This window comes from Pongo pygmaeus, chromosome 19 (genome assembly GCF_028885625.2).
Source record: "Pongo pygmaeus isolate AG05252 chromosome 19, NHGRI_mPonPyg2-v2.0_pri, whole genome shotgun sequence".
In the NCBI taxonomy this organism is placed as follows: Eukaryota; Metazoa; Chordata; class Mammalia; order Primates; family Hominidae; genus Pongo; species Pongo pygmaeus.
In genome coordinates, this window is record NC_072392.2 from 53,115,881 (window position 1) to 53,133,604 (window position 17,724).

Consider the following 17,724-nt stretch of genomic DNA (forward strand, 5'->3'; position numbering starts at 1 on the left):
AAGACAGGGGCCCCTTGTAGTATTTATTTTAAAAAGAAATAGCCCCATTCACAAGGGAAAGATAATAATTTAAAAATTAGAAACTAAAAGAAAAATAAAGAAGCCTTAAACCTTCAGTGTATGAATATCTACCGTTAAAAAGAATGAGAAATAGACACTCGGGACATCAGACATACTGACCCTTCAAAGGAACATGGATACAAATATGTAACAGCCAATCAGATGGTACTAACACCAAGATCCTGTGTGACAGCAAGTAGTGACCAAATCTAAAGAATTCCCAAAGTTGTATTCAAATATATTTTTATGAAGGTTTTTATGTGAGTTACAAAACAGCCCTACTTCAGTTTTACTATTTCCCAGTAAGTAAAAATGAAAATAAATAAATGGATAATAGTAATTAAACAGAAAATGAGAAACAAAGTGATAATCACAAAATGTATAATTGGTGCCAAAAATCCAATTAACTAAAGATGTTAAAAATATAAAGAGTTTCCTACAGATTAATTTTTCTGACTAAATGTATACCAACATTCACTATCAATATTAATATATATTCTTTTTTTTTTTTGAGACGGAGTTTTTGCTCATTGCCCATGCTGGAGTGCAATGGCATGATCTCAGCTCACCACGACCTCTGCCTCCTGGGTTCAAGCAATTCTCCTGCCTCAGATCCCAAGTAGCTGGGATTACAGGCATGCAGCAGCATGCCCCACTAATTTTGTATTTTTAGTAGAGACGAGGTTTCTCCATGCTGGTCAGGCTGGTCTCCAATTCCCAATCTCAGGTGATCTGCCTGCCTTGGCCTTCCAAAGTGCTGGGATTACAGGCATGAGCCACTGCACCCAGCCCTGGTTTTTTTTTTTTTTTTTTTTTTTTGAGACAGGAGTCTCACTCTGTTGCCCAGGCTAGAGTGCAGTGGTGTGATCTCATATATAATGTTTATTATAATAACAGCAAAAGGGGGAAGAGGGCAATGGAGCTTTACAGGAGAAAACTGCTTTCTGCAAGTCTTTATCTTTTTGCTGGTAAAAAGTCCTGCCTCTGTGTTGATGCCTTCTGACTCACTGAGGTGGTGGTTGTGGCACTTTCACTTCACTGTTTTTTGTTTGTTTGTTTGTTTGTTTGTTTTTTAAGTAGAGACAAGGTCTTGCTTTGGTTGCCCTGGGTGGTCTCAAACTCCTGGCTTCAAGCAATCCTACTGTCTTTGAAAAGGTTGTGATTAAAGGTGTGAACTACCACATCCAGCCATTTTTTACAATAACAATGAAGTTGGCTATATCAATTGACTCTTCCTTTCATAAAACATTGCTCTGTAGCATGTGCTGCTGTTTGACAGCATTTTACCTACAGTAAAACTTTCTTCAAAATTGGGGCCAATTCTCTCAAACCTTGCTGCCACTTTATCAACTAAGTATAGGGCATATTCTACATCCTTTGTTGTCATTTCAACAATGTTTACACCATCTTCACAGGAAATAGATTCCATCTCAGGAAAGCACTTTCTTTGTACATCTATGAGAAGATATTCTTTCAAGTTGGACCATGAGATTGCAGCAATTCAGTCACATCTTCAGGCTCCACTTCTAATTCTAGCTCTCTTGCTATTGGCCACCACATCTGCAGCCTCCATCAAAGTCTTGAATCTCTCAGCCATCCATGAGGGACAGAATCAACTCTTTTCAAACTCCCATTCATGTTGATATTTTGACCTCCTCCCATAAAACATAAATGTTCTTAATGGTACCTAGAATGGTGAATTCTTTCCAGAAAGTTTTCAATGTACTTTGCCCAGATCCATAAGAGGAATCACCCTCTATATAGCAGCCATAGCCTTTCAAAATGTATTTCTTAAATCATAAGACTTTTACATCAAATTGACTCCTGGATGCACAGACTGCAGGATGGATGTTGTGTTAGCAGGCATGAAAAGAACATTTTCTTGTACATCTTCATCAGAGCTCCTAGGTGACTATGTGCATTGTCAAAGGCTTACTAATTGGCCTAAATTCAATATTGCTGTGTCTTAAAGAATAGGGAGGCCTGAGGAGAGTAGAGAGAGATGAGAGAACAGCCAGCTGGTACAGCAGTCAGAACACATACAACATTTATTAACTTCACCTCATAGTAACATCAAAGGTCACTGATCATACATAACCATAACAGAGATAACAATGAAAATGTGTGGAATATTATGAGAATTTTAAAAAGGGATGAAGAGTCACTAAGTGAGCATACGCTGTTGGAAAAATGAAACCGATAAGACTTGCTTACTCCACAGTTGCCGCAAACCTTCAATTTGGTAAAAAAGAAGAAAAACCATGCAATTCCTGTGAAGTACAATAAATAGAAGCCCAATAAAATGAGATATGCTTAAGAAAAAAACAGATATGCTTATACATCTTACTAAAACTAAGTACAGTCTAGCAAGTTAAGATAAAGATAGTAAGCCCTACAACAACCACTGAGAAAATAACCCAAGAAAAATCGTTTTAAAAATCATAAAGAAGGCCAGGCCGGTGAGCCAAACACCTGTAATTCCCAGCACTTTGGGAGACTGAAGCAGGAGGATAGCTTGAGCCCAGGAGTTTGACACCAGCCTGGGCTATATAGCCTGTCACTGCCTGGGCTATATAGCCTTGTCACTACAAACAAGAAAAAACTTAGGCATGATGGCATGTTGTTGCGGGAATTCAGGGACCCTGAATGGAGGGACCGGCTGAAGCCATGGCAGAAGAACATAAATTGTGAAGATTTCATGGACATTTATTAGTTCCCCAAATTAATACTTTTATAATTTCTTATGCCTGTCTTTACTGCAATCTCTGAACATAAATTGTGAAGATTTAATGGACATTTATCACTTCCCCAATCAATGCTCTTGTGATTTCCTACACCTGTCTTTAATCTCTTAATCCCATCATCTTCGTAAGCTGAGGATGAATGTCGCCTCGGGACCCTGTGATGGTTGTGTTAACTGCACAAATTGTTTGTAGAGCATGTGTGTTTGAACAGTATGAAATCTGGGCACCTTGAAAAAAGAACAGGATAACAGCGATGTTCAGGGAACAAAGGAGATAATGTTAAAGTCTGGCAGCCTGTGGGCCAGGCAGAAGAGAGCCATATTTCTCTTCTTTCAAAAGCAAATAGGAGAAATGTTGCTGAATTCTTTTTCTCAGCAAGGAACATCCCTGAGAAACAGAATGCATTCCTAAGCGGAGGGTGGTCTCTGAAATGGCCACTTTGGGAACGTCTGTCTTTTATGGTTGTAGATTAAGGGATGAAATAAGCCCCGGTCTCCCGTAGCTCTCCTAGGCTTATTAGGATGAGGAAATTCCCGCCTTATAAATTTTGGTCAGACTGTCTGCTCTCAAACCCTGTCTCCTGATAAGATGTTATCAATGACAATGCATGCCCGAAACTTCATTAGCAACTTTATTTTCACCCCGGTCCTGTGATCTCGCCCTGCCTCTGTTTGCCTTGTGATATTCTATTACCTTGTGAAGCATGTGATCTTTGTGACCCACACCCTATTCGTACACTCCCTCCCCTTTGGAAAATCACTAATAAAAACCTGCTGGTTTTGCGGCTTTGGGTGCATCACGGAACCTGCCCACATGTGATGTCTCCCCCGGACACCCAGCTTTAAAATTTCTCTCTTTTGTACTGTTTCCCTTTATTTCTCAGACCGGCCAACACTTAGGGAAAATAGAAAAGAACCCACGTGAAATATCATGGGCTGAATTTCCCCCGACAACGTGGCAGTAGTCCCTGCTGCTTGCGACGCTGAGTGGGGAGGATCACTTGAACCCAGGAGGTTGATGTTGCAGTGACCATGACAGTGCCACTGCACTCCAGACAGGGTGACAGAGCAAGACCCTATCTCAAAAATAAAATAAAATAAAATAAAAATGAAAAATAAAAGAAATGAAAATGGTATACTAGAAAGTATCTATAGGTGGTATCCAACTTAAAATCATTCTACTTACAGTTTCTTAACTTTACCACCATGATACAAACCCGATACACATTAGTACTATATTCTTTGTGATGCTGGGCAGCGGCAGCAAGCCACAACTCCCAGTCAGCCATGCCATCATGAGACTAAACAACCAATGCTTGCTTGACCAGTGAACCGTGTAGCCAGATGATTTTTCCCAACTGTAGGCTAATGTAAGCATTCTGAGCATATTTAAGGTAGGCTAGGCTAAGTCAAGATGTTAGATAAATAAGGTATATTTCTTTCTTTTCTTTTTTTAAAGGGATGGGGTCTCAGTATATTGCCTAGGCTGTAGTGAAGTGGCTGTTCACAGGTGCAATAATCATGCACTAAAGCCTCAAAACCCTAGGCTCAAAATAATCCTCCTGCCTTATCAGAATGTAAGCTCATCATAACTCAAGAAGCATATGTACTTAAGATTAAAAAGGTAGAAAACAAAGCAAAACAAAACAGGAACTAAGTAGTCATAAGAAAAACAAAAAACAAAAGGGCAAGCTGCCCACCCAGGACCAAGGGGTAAGGCCATGCCAATGGGCCTAAAGAACAGAATATCAAGCCACAGAGAATTATTTTCAATTCTCAGAACTGAATGGAATTTGTCCTGCAGACTTACAAACCTGCTTTAAGCCCCTTTTTTCCTTCCAATTTATCTCTTTTGGAATGGGAATGCTTCTCTGCCTGTCCCACCATTGCATCTCAGAAACAGAAAACTTGTTTTCTATGTATCACAGGTTTAGAAATAGAAGTTTTTTTTGTTTTTCTGTTTTTTTTTTTAAGACAGAGTCTCGCTCTTGCCACCCAGGCTGGAGTGCAATGGCGCAACCTCAGCTCACTGTAACCTCTGCCTCCTGGGTTCAAGCAACTCTCCTGCCTCAGCCTCCCAAGTAACTGGGACTACAGTTGTGTGCCACCACACCCGACTAATTTTTGTATTTTCAGTAGAGACAGGGTTTTATTGTGTTAGCCAGGCTGGTCTTGAACTCCTGACCTCAGGTAAGCTGCCCGCCTCAGCCTCCCAAAGTGCTGAGATTACAGGCGTGAACCACCATGCCCAGCAGAGATAGAAATTTTGCATCAGGATTAACCAACGTCTTAACCCATTGCCAATTCAGATGATTCAGAAGATGAGATTTGGGACTTTCTGAGTTTATTCTATTCAGGTAAGATGTGAGACTTACTTATAGAGTTTACATCAAAATGGATGAACACTTTTGGGGGATATTGGGATACAGCGCATCTATTTTGTATGTGGAAAGAACATAAATTTTGGGGGCATCAGAAGGCAGACTGCTATGGGTTGAATTGTGGTCCCCAAGAAATGTATGTGAAGTCCTTAACCCCCAGTATCTTAGAGAGTAACCTTATTTGGAAAAAGGATCATTGCAAATGTAATTAGGATGAGGTCACATGATGGAGTAGGGCAGGCCCCTAATCCAATATGACTGATCTCCTAATAAGAAGATGGTCATATGGAGACAGAGACAAAGGAAGAATGGAATGTGAAGATACAAGCAGAGATTAGGGTGATTAAAAAAAAAAAACCTGTCAATCATTGACACCCATCACCAGAAGCTAGGAGGCATGGAACAGATTTCCCTTAAGAAGTCTCAGAAGGATCCAACCCAGCTGATATCTTGATTTCAGAATTGTAGCCTCCTTAATTGTGAGAAGAAATTTCTGCTGCTTTAAGCCACCCAGTTTGTGATATTTTGTTACAGCAGCCCTAGGAAACTACCACAGGGGGTGTATGAAAAATTGGCTGTGAGATGTTCATGTTTTAGAATTGGGTGATGAATGTACCCAGGGTGTTTGTTATATTATTGCTTACTGTTTTATATATTTGACAATTGCAGAAATAAATTCTTTTTTTTTTTTTTGAGATGGAGTCTCGCTTTGTGGCCCAGGCTGGAGTGCAGTGGCACTATCTCAGCTCACTGCAAGCTCCGCCTCCCAGGTTCACGCCATTCTCCTGCATCAGCCTCCCAAGTAGCTGGGACTACAGGTGCCGACCACTATGCCCAGCTAATTTTTTTTGTGTTTTTAGTAGAAATGGAGTTTCACCATGTTAGCCAGGATGGTCTCGATCTCCTGACCTCGCGATTGGCCCATCTCAGCCTCTCAAAGTGCTGGGATTACAGGCGTGAGCCACTGCACCTGGCCCAGAAATAAATTCTTAATAAACAAAATAATGTCATAATAAGTAGAGTAAGTATTAAAGTTTTAAAAGCAGAAACAAACAAATTAGAAAACAGTTGAATAAAATTGGAAATAGGCCCCAAAGCTGTTCTTTCTATAAGGCATAAAAGAAATTGATCAACGCCAGCACAGTGGCTCACACCTGTAATCCCAGAACTTTCAGAAGCCAAGGTGGGCAAATCACCTGATATCAGGAATTCGAGACCAGCATGGCCAACATAGTGGAACCCCGCCTCTACTAAAAATACAAAAAAAAATTAGCTGAGCGTGGTGGTGGACACCTGTAATCCCAGCTACTTGGGAGGCTGAGACAGGAGAATGGCTTGAACTTGGGAGGAGGAGGTTGCAGTGAGCCAAGATCGCACCACTGCACTCCAGCCTGGGCAACAGAGTAAGACTCCATCTCAAAACATAAGAAAAAAAATTTTTTGGTTAAGAGTTTAGATAAAGGAAAAAACTCCATTTAAATGTTTTTGTGAAGAAAACCATAATGGATTACATGGCACAACAACAGTTTCAAAAAATTAAAACCAATTTGTAAACATTAATCATCACAGTTACTTATATGCCCTTAAAAAATGATCTATATGCTCCTAGTGTCACATAATCTAGGAGTCTACTTCACGCAGACTTTTTGCAACTAACACGCATTCCTTTGTTTCTTCATCACTGTGGAGAAGAGGTGGTACATACAAAAGGTTCTTGATATAACCCTATAAAGAGATTATCACATGGTGTGTTATCTGGGTATTTAAATGGTTACAATTCCAAGATACATCAATGCTATCAACTTTTAAAAAAAATAAATTTGACCTATAATGGGGGTGGCCAGCTGGGGGTAGGGGAGAAAGAGGCAAACTGTGTATCCTGGAACTTTGTAGCTGGAAAAAAATTACCAGCAGCAGCAGCCTGATCAAAACTGCAACTTCTTGCCCACCTGGACAACCCAGCTCTCTTTTCTAGAAATTAGCTTCTATGCTCAATTTCTAATAATGGAATGGTGCCTAGGGACTCATGTTTGTCTAGGTGAAAACACCTTCTAAATCCAGGTGCTTACACCAGAATGGCTCTCCTGGAAATTTAGGACTGAGACATTGAGTCAGTTACCTGTAGGGTAACCTGTAGAATCAGACATTTCTCAAATTTGACCTGTCTTATTTCGATACCATGTTGCCCAGCAATGTAACCTCCCCTTAAGTATCGGTTTTTGTAAAATCTCCTAATCAATTTCTTATCAGATTATTTTATATAAATACCTATCATCTAGAGTACTCCAGAAGCCAAATGAACATTAAAAAAATATATACTGAGATAGGGCCAGGCATAGCGGCTGAGTGTAATCCCAGCATTTTGGGAGGCTGAGGTGGAAGGATAACTTGAGGCAAGGAGTTCACGACCAGCCTGGGCTATACAGCAAGACGCTGTCTCTCTACCAATTCTACCAACATTTAAAAAAAAACTGGGTGTGGCGGTGGCACCTGTATTCCTAGCTACTTGGGACGCTGAGGTGGGAGGACTGATTGCTTGAGGCCAGGAGTTTGAGGCTATTGTGAGCCATAATTGTCCACTGCACTCCACCCCGGGGTGATGGACTAAGACTGTGTTTCTAAATAAATAAATATTACAAAAAGAAAAGCACTGAGATAGGCAATGTTGGTAAGTGAGATTATAGATTTTAATCTCATGAACAATTTTAAGTTAGCTACTATACACTCCCATTTCCAAAAGTTTAGATTGGAATGTTTGCTGGCTTTGGTAACTAAGAGAAAAGAAATAACAATGAGAGGTATTATAGTGCCATTCTTCCACAGTCTTTATCAAATAAATAGGCCTTTGAGTCTTGGAATTGTTGAGATCAAGAAAACAAATAATATATAAAGTTGACAAGCACAAAGGATACAAAGAGGCCAGGCATGGTGGCTCATGCTTGTAATTCCAACACTTTGGGAGGTCAGGGCATGGGGGTTGTCTGAATCCAGGAGTTCAAGACCAGCCTAGGAAACATAGTGAGATCCCATCTCTACAAAAAATAAAAACAAAGGTAGCCAGACATCATGGTGCAAGCCTGTAGTTGCAGCTACTCAGGAGGCTGAGGTGGGAGGATCACTTGAGGCTGGGAGGTCGAAGCTACAGTGAGCTGTAATTGCACCACTGCACTCCAGCCTGGGGAACAGTGAGACCATGTTGGAAAAAAAGAAGAGGGGAGGGGAAGGGGAGGAGGGACCACAAGAAACAAATATAATGAAGAATCATTTACTATTCCTGAGAAAAAGAGAATAGCAAGTGTGAGAGAATGTGTAACTAGGGTTGGGGAGAAGGGGCTGGAGAGAGAGAGCACACAAAGACAACAGACAGAAGTCAAATAGGAAATTTCAAAATGAGAATCAGCTGACATTATCAAAAAGAGCAAAATAACTTTTTTACAGATAAAAATGGAAGATTTTGCTTTCCAAAATAATTCAATTCTCCAGAAAAAAAATTAATTTAAGCACTCATCTAAGTAACTAGTATAAAGTGCCAAACAAAAATAAACATTTATTAGATATAGACAAATGCAAATATATTCAATGCTTTTGTACAAATGTGAATATCTGGGGGCCTTATTATCATCTTGTTAATATATGCCAGTGAACAATTTGTAGACACAAGACTTGTTTTACAAACATTCCATGATCATAAGCCAGGAACTTAAAACTTAGTGTCTATCTCTTCATTATAAGAAATGTTTCAATTAACTCACTGTGTGTGTGTGTGTGTGTGTGTGTGTGTGTGTGTATGTGTTTTCTATCTCATGTGGTGGTGATGAGCCTAGTACTTATATTCTTGAAACGGAAATCCCATTCTGATATTTCTTCCTCCCTCTTCTCTGTCACATTAAACTGATAACCAGGCTGGTCAGCTGAAGCTCTTATATATTACCGAATGTCTCTGCCCCATTGTTCCTACTACTTCAGATCCTCATTCCAGTGTCTGGGACACTGTCAGAGTCTAAATAGATTCTAGGTCTCTTGTCCCTTATATCTTCCATCTCCCAATCCTCCTTCCCCCAATCCATTAGAATGACAGACCTAAGCATATCCTTTCTGAACACAAAAACACATCAATAGGGATAAACTTAGGCTCCTTAACATGATGCATGAGGTGCTTGAACATCTGACCCTTGACAGTCCCTCTCAGCATTTTGCCTAGTGCATTCAGGGCCCTAACAATACCATCCTTCTCCCTGCCACCATCCCAAATCCCCTCCCCTGCTCACCACTCTCCTTGTTATTTCCCCCTTCAAAGCTTTTGTTCCTTCAATCTGTAAAATTAACAGCCACTCACATTCTCCTTCCTTTCCCCTCTTCACAGCCGGCACCTGGAGGTTTCTTACTCTTACGAAAAACTGCGACCTTTTCTAAGATACCTCCTCCCTCTTTCCTCAGTCCTGTTAAAGGTTACGTGGACATTCACTGTACCTCGAAAATCCTTGCACGTATTACTGTTTAACAATCACCGATTGATGCACGTTTATCCACCATACAGACCTGGTACCTATAAGAGGACATGCCAGAAATGAGGACAAGATGAATGGGCAGATAGATGAAATGTTTAGCTTCCCTATTTACCTGAAACCTCCTTTCTGGGAGTCTTAAAACTCATAAAGAATATTTAGTGCTTTCAAAAATATCTTTTACTTGGCCAGGTGCAGTGGCTTACACCTGGAATCCCAGCACTTTGGGAGCCTAAGGCCGCTGGATCACTCGAGGTCAGGAGTTCAAGCCCAGCCTGGCCAACATGGCAAAACCCCATCTCTACTAAAAATACAAAAATTAGACAGGCATGGTGGTCCCGCCTATAATCCCAGCTACTCAGGAGGCTGAGGTGTGACGAGAATCGCTTAAACCTGGGAGGCAGAGAGGGTGCACTGGGCCAAGATCACACCACTGCACTCCAACCTGAGTGATGGAGTGAGAATCTGCCTTAAAAAAAAAAAAAAATTAGTTGGGTGTGGTAGTGGATGCCTGTAATCCCAACTACTCGGGGGGCTGAGGCAGGAGAATCGCCTGAACCTGGGAGGCGAAGGTTGCAGTAAGCTGAGATCTCAGCACTGCACTCCAGCCTGGGTGACAGAACGAGACTCCATCTCAAAAAAAAAAAAAAAGTTCTGGCCAGGCACGGTGGCTCAGGTCAGGAGATTGAGACCATCCTGGCCTGTAGTCCCAGCTACTTGGGAGGTCGAGGCAGGAGGATCTCTTGAACCCAGGAGGTGGAGATTGCAGTGAGCTGAGATCGAGCCACTGCACTCCAGCCTGGGCCACAGAGTGAGACTCCGTCTCAAAAAAAAAAAAAAAAAATCTTTTACACAGATGCTAAATATACTGATACAAACTTAATTGCTATCCACTACTATTACTTTTGGAAAATAATAAGGGGGAGACAGGTTAGCAATTTCTAAGACTTCCATTAGCTTTAATCTTACAATTAGATAACATCATGTTTTTTGATGTTTTTGTTTGTTTCTTTGGCCTATGATCATCCTTCCTATACTTATAAACACTCTGTACTTCAGGGCTATCCAATAAAGAAGGACTATTTAAAACATATATATATATACATATACATATGATATACTCATTATCTGCTAACTACTCTCTATGGAAACTGTAGCTTTCTAAAATGAATGCTTCCTTGGCTCTGAAGAATACAAGCTTCTACCCCAAAAAAGTTCACAAATCCCTTTGTTGCCACAATCTTCACATTTCTGAAAACTTATTAAAAGGTAATTTTAACAAAACATGTCAGTGAAATGATGAGTTAATGCATGTAATGGAAGAAAAATATTAGCAGTCAAAAATATAAAAATAGGATCCAATGATTTAAATTGTACAAAAACTGGCCACTGGCCAGGGGTGCTGGCTCATGACTGTAATCCTGGCACTTTGAGAGGCTGAGGTAGGAGGATTCCTTTAGACTAAGAGTTAGAGACCATCCTGGGCAACATAGGGAGATCCTGTCTCTATAAAGAATAAATAGACCAGGTGCACTGGCTCACACCTGTAATCCCAGAACTTTGGGAAGCAGCCAAGGCGGGTGGATCACTTGAGGCCAGGAGTTCAGGCCCAGCCTGATCAATGTGGTGAAAACCTGTCTCTACTAAAAATACAAAACACTAGTCAGGAGTGGTGATGCATGCCTGTAATCCCAGCTACTTGGGAGGCTGAGGCATGAGAATTGCTTAATCCCAGGATGTAGAGGTTGCAGTGAGCCAAGAGTGAACCACTGCACTCCAGCCTGGGTGACAGAGCAAGACTCTGTCTCAAAAAAAAAAAAAAAGCCAACCAACCAAACAAATAAATAAAAGGAAGTTAAGCTATGAGGACACAAAGGGATCAGAATGATACACAATGAACTTTGGGGACTTGGGGGAAAGGATGGGAATGGGGTGAGAGATAGAAGACTACACACTGGGGGCAGTCTACACTGCTTGGGTGATGGGTACACCAAAATCTCCGAAATCACCACTAAAGAACTTAGTCATGTAACCAAACACTGCCTGTTCCCCAAAAACCTATTACAATAAAAAAAAGCAAATTAAAAAGTTTGCCATCTTGTTTTATACTTTCTACTTATCCGTACTTATTTTTCTTCTTTTTTTTTTTTTTTTTTTTGAGACAAGTGTCACTGTCGCCAGGCTGGAGTGCAGTGGCTTGATCTCGGCTCACTGCAACTTCTGCCTCCCAGGTTCAAGTGATTCCCTCAGCCTTCCGAGTAGCTGGGACTACAGGCGTGCACCACCACACCCAGCTAATTTTTTGTATTTTAGTAGAGAAGTGGTTTCACCATGTTGGCCAGGCTGGTCTTGAACTCCTGACGTCAAGCAATCCACCTACCTCGGCCTCCCAAAGTGCTGGGATTACAGGTGTGAGCCACCGTGCCCAGCCATCTGTGTAGCTTTTTGCATCTCAGCCTTCCATTTGGGATTGCTTTTCTTCTTCCTAAAGTTCATCCTGTAGATTTTCCTCAGTGATAGTTTGTTGGAGGCATACTTTCAGTTTTTCTTTGCCTGAAAATGCCTTTATCTTTATTCTTTGATACTTTCATTGTGTGTTTACTAGGTTGGCAGTTAGTTTCTTTCAGCTGATTGAAGATATTGTTCTGTTGTTTCTAGCTTTCATTATTGCTGTACAGAAATTAGCCATGAGTCCTTTACAGCCATGAGTCCCTTATTTACCTAGGTGATTTTAAGATATTTCTCTTTGTCTTTGGTATTGTATACTTTTACTATGATGTAGCTAGGTATGCATTTCTTTTTGTTTATTCTGGTTGGCGTTTTCTGGCTTTTTGAGTGTTATCGTTTATCTGATTCTGGAAAATTTCCATCCATTATCTGTTTAAACATTTCTTTTGTTCATCCCTTCTTCTCCTTCTCCAGTTAAATGTATGCTTGATGTTCTTAACTTAGTTTTTTACATACTTTTTGTCTTGTTGTCTTTTGTGTTGCATTCTGGATAATTTCTAGTGATACATTTTGTTGTTTGCTAATTTTCTCTTAAACAATGTCTACTCTAAAACCAATCCCTGGATTTAAAAATAAACTTTCTAATGAAGTGTAACACACACTGAAAAATGCAACTATCATAGCAATATGGCTTGATTAATTTTCCAAATATATCCATGTAATCAGCAATTTACAAGAAACAGAACTACTAGTACCTTAAAAGCCCCTCTTTTGCTTCCTTTCAACCATATTTCTTCTAGAGTAATCTGAATTTCTGCAGCATAGATTGTTATATGTTTTGTACTTGTATAAGGAATCATACGGTAGGTACTCTTTGTTTCTGACCTTTTTCTTTTAGCATTGTTTGTGAGACTCATTTGTATTTTGTGTGATTAGTAGATTGGTCATTCTCTTTGCTATTTAGTATTTTCTTGTGTTAATATACCACAGTTTATTCATTCTGCTGTTGATTGGCATTAGGTAGTTTGCATTTTCTGCCCATTATTAATAGTGCTGCTATAAACATTGTAATATTATTTTATTAGACATATGGATGTATGTCTGTTGTTTTCTTGAATTTTTTATATCTGTGTGTATATGTGTGGATATCCTTATTTACTATTTATAGAAGTTCTATTTGGTTCTTTCTTAAATCTGCCATGTTACTTTTTATGGTGTTCTATTCCTTGCAAATCTTTCCAAACTTGCCCTTTTTTGTTTCTTTAAACACATAGTTCATGTTTGATAATTATAACATCTACAGTTTTGACTTGTCCCTTTCTGGTGTTTATTGTATTTTACTCATCATGCTTTGTGTTCATATGTGCCATTCATTGTGCTTGAAAAATGTATTGGTAGAAATAATTTGAGACCTAGAATGAAGCTGCCTTTCTGCAGAGAGGATTTGCATTTGTTGCCTCCCTAGGGACTACTTTAAATTAAATTCACAGCTTGAGGTTTTTGGGATTATCCATTTGATATGAATTCCGACTGTAAGTCCATGTGAGGGCTGATTATTTCTAGCTCTTCCTTCTGGATAATCCTGAGTATGTAGCCCTTTGTGGTTCCAACTTAATGTGAAGAGGGTCTCCTGTAAGCACTCCACCTTGGATGAGCTCTGGGCTTTTAATTCTGTTTTCTTCTCATTGTGAAGACATTGAAACCAAAGTTCGGATTTGCCTGGATTGTCAAATGACTTTAAGATAAAAGAACCTACCGTTCCTGCAGTTCTCTACTTACCTGTTGGAGTTTCTGTTTTATTTCAGTTTTGGCCTCGTGATTATATACTATCTTATAGCTCTTCAATGTTGCTAAGGTTTTTTTGCTTTTAAGCCGTCATGTTTAGTTGTTTTTGACAGTAGGACTGATCTCAGTTAGCCTACCATTGCTGAGGATAGATAACAAGTTCTTGGTTTATACTTCAGAAGGTTATCTGTGGTTTTTGTGTGGGGAATACACACAAAACAGCTGATTGGGAGGTAAAAGAGGGCCAAGGGCAGAAACCAGAGACCAGTTAGGAAAGTTGGTATAGTACAAGTGAGAAATGAAAATGGTTTGGATTAGGGTGTACTTAGAAGGAAAGGGCAATAGGATTTGTTGAGGGTTCAACATAGGACATGACAGAAACAGAGCGGTCAGGGATATCTCTTGGGCTTTTTCATGATCAGCAGGAAAAGTGGAGGTGCTGTTTCTTGAGACGGAGAAGACTAGGAGCAGCAGATTTGGGGAGATAAATCAAGAGTTCAGTCTGAGAATGTTATGTTTGAGATGTCTATTAGGCATCCATGTGGAGATGTTGAATAGGAATTTGGAGAGATGTGTCTCGAGTTCAGAATAGAGGTCTGCATTAGAAGTATGTATTTGAGAATCATTAGTGTATAAATGACTTAAAGTCATGAGTTAATAAGACCATCTAGGAAGTGAATATAGTAAAGGAAGTTTAAAGCATGATCCCTGGGAACTTGGATGTTTAGAGTTTGAAAAGATGAGGTGGATTCAGCAAAAGGGAGTGAGAAGGGGACAGTCAAGGAGGCATTAAAGCCAAGGGAGAGTGGTGTCCCAGAAGCCAAAAGAAGAAAGTATTTCAAGGAGACAATAATCAGCTGTGCCACATGCTGCTGAAAGTTTGAGTACATTGCTATGAACTGAGACTTGATTGTTATATTTGGAAAACATTTACTTTTTTTTTCTTTTTTGAGATGGAGTCTCGCTCTGTCACCCAGGCTGGAGTGCAGTGGCGCGATCTCGGTTCACTGCAAGCTCCGCCTCCCGGGTTCACGCCATTCTCCTGCCTCAGCCTCCTGAGTAGCTGGGACTACAGGCGCCTGCCACCAGGCCCGGCTAATTTTTTTGTATTTTTAGTAGAGACGGTGTTTCACCGTGTTAGCCAGGATGGTCTCGATCTCCTGACCTCGTGATCTGCCTGCCTTGGCCTCTCAAAGTGCTGAGATTACAGGCGTGAGCCACCGCGCCCGGCCGGAAGACATTTACTTTTTTAGTGGCTTTAATGAGAGCTGATTGAAGAAAGAGGTGGAAATAAAAGTCAGATTGAAGGTGGCTCAAGAGAGAATGGTAACTGAGAGAAGTGTAGTTATAAAGGAGAACAGAGAAATGGGGCAGTAGCTAGAAGGGAATATGGGAATGGGGCTGAGGGAGAAGGATTTTTTGTATTAATGATAGGAATTGTTACTGCAAGTTTGTATGCTGATAAGGATGGTTCTTTAGGCGAGAAGAATTGATATGGGGGACTAGGGGACGGTGCAAGAACAGAGAGGGAAATGGAATCCAGTACACAAGTAGAGAGGCTACCCATAGAGAGGAACATGGACAGCTCATTCATAGCAGTAGGAGCTTCGGGTTCAGGTGCAAGTGGATTGGTAGAGGTAGTCATGGGACAATGTTTCTATTTTCTCAAAGAAACAATGTCATTTGCTGACAGTAGGGAGGGAGGAAAGTGAAGGAGGCTTGAAAAGTGAGGAATGTTGAACATAGTGTTTTTGTTTCTTTCCAGATATGTTTACATTCTGTTAAGAGATGGAGTAATCTAGTTGAAGTAAAATTTTGAAAACTTCTTTATAATTATGTTGAACTAAAATATTTTAAATATATATAATAAAAATTAGTTATAAAGGATTCATAAGTAGAAATTCCATCCCCTAAATGTTTTGTAAATGAATTTTATAAAGTTATAAAAATATTGACTCTTGAAAGATTATTTGGAAAACAGGAAGAAACACCTCCTTTCCAAATCATCTATATTCCTACTACCCATGCATAACCCCTACCCTTAGGTCCCTCCCATTTTTTTCTTTTTAATGCCAAGTTGTTTGTTTTTAAAAAGAACACTTACAGTCATGCTTCATAAGCAATTAGTCATTCTATGCTTATCAGCTAGCCCTAAAAATATTTTTCCATGTTATTGCATACTTTCTATAACCATCAAATAGTTGGGTCATTATTTGCTGAATAATACCTTATTGTTGGACATTTCGGTTAACAATTTTTAGTTGTTCCATATAATCATTTTGAATAAATGTTCCTAAGAAACTCATTGTATACATACCTTTCATTACTTGATAAGCTGTGTCATATTTTTGAATCACATAACTTAGAAAATAATTCTGGCCTGACTTTTTATTGTGACTTCATAGTCACACTGTGTTAAAGTAGATTCTCTTTCCTAATTTTACTAATTATATGTTAGGTTTAAAGTCAATGCCAGGAGGTGGGTGAGGTGGTGCACTCCTTTAGTCCCAGCTACTTGGGAGGCTGAGGCAGGAGGATTGCTTGAGCCCAGGAGTTCGAGACCAGCCTGGACATCATAGCAAGACCCCCATCTCTGAAAACAAAACACAAAAGCACCAAAAACTGTTAAAATTGGTACAAGGAAACAATGTGTGTCCTGGAAGCATTGATATAACTTTAATAGTATAGTGATAATTTTATACCAAATTTTAGAGTATATATTCAAAGTAAGAAACATTAATATTTTTAATAGGTTGATCCAAGGATTAGTTTTGGCTCATGGTGCCTGTCATCCAGATATGAAGAAGCGAGTAGAAGATGCATTTATCCTTATTTGCGAGGTTTCACTACAGTATGAAAAAACGTACGTGTTACTTTCTCTTTATAACTTTTGAATTTTTTTTTCCTAAAGGTGTTTTAAAATCTCTCTTTCCTTCCAGATGTTTGGTGTAGACTACTTCTATCTTTTTTCCTTTTTCCTCCTGCCTTTACTAGCTGGTTTTTATTAATGTTTTAGAGAGGTGAACTCTGGTTTCTTTTATAAGACTACAGAAGAGAAAGATAAATTGGTAAAAGCTGAAACAAAATTTATTGAAAATAGAGTACAAAAAATAATAGACCTGAAGGACAAAGTCTGTGCTTAGTCCAATAAAGGATTTGTCGTCATTAATCAAAAGGTGAGAAAGAAAGTTTAGATTTTAGTTATTTGTAAATGTTCTTAAACATGTGTGGTCTGTGGACCCCTAAGAATCCCTAAGACTTTTTCAGAGAGCCTGTGAGGTCAAAAACTATTTTCATAATAATAATTACACCTTTTACATTGTGTTCACACTTGCAATGATGCTGCAAAAGCAATCTGTAAAACTGCTGGCACCTTAGTACAAATCAAAGAGGTAGCACCAAACTATACTAGTAGTCATCGCATTCTTTATTGCTATACCACTGCACACTTGCAGTGAAAGAAAAAGGCAGTATCATTTAAGAATGTCTTGATGAAATGGTAAAACTTATTAATTTTATTAAATTTTGATTCTTAAACATGCATCCTTTTATTATCATGTGTGACAAAATATGAAGTATGCACAAAGCACTCTTTTTTTTCTTCTTTTGAGACAGGGTCTTTTTCTGTCACCCAAGCTGGAGTTCAGTGGCACACTTATAGATCACTACAGCCTTGACCTCCTGGGCTCAAGTGATCTTTCCACCTCAGCTTCCTAAGTAGCCAGGACTACAGGTGTGCATCACCATGCCTGGCTAATTTTTAAGTCCCAAACACTAATGCTTAATTCAAGTGTGCAATGAA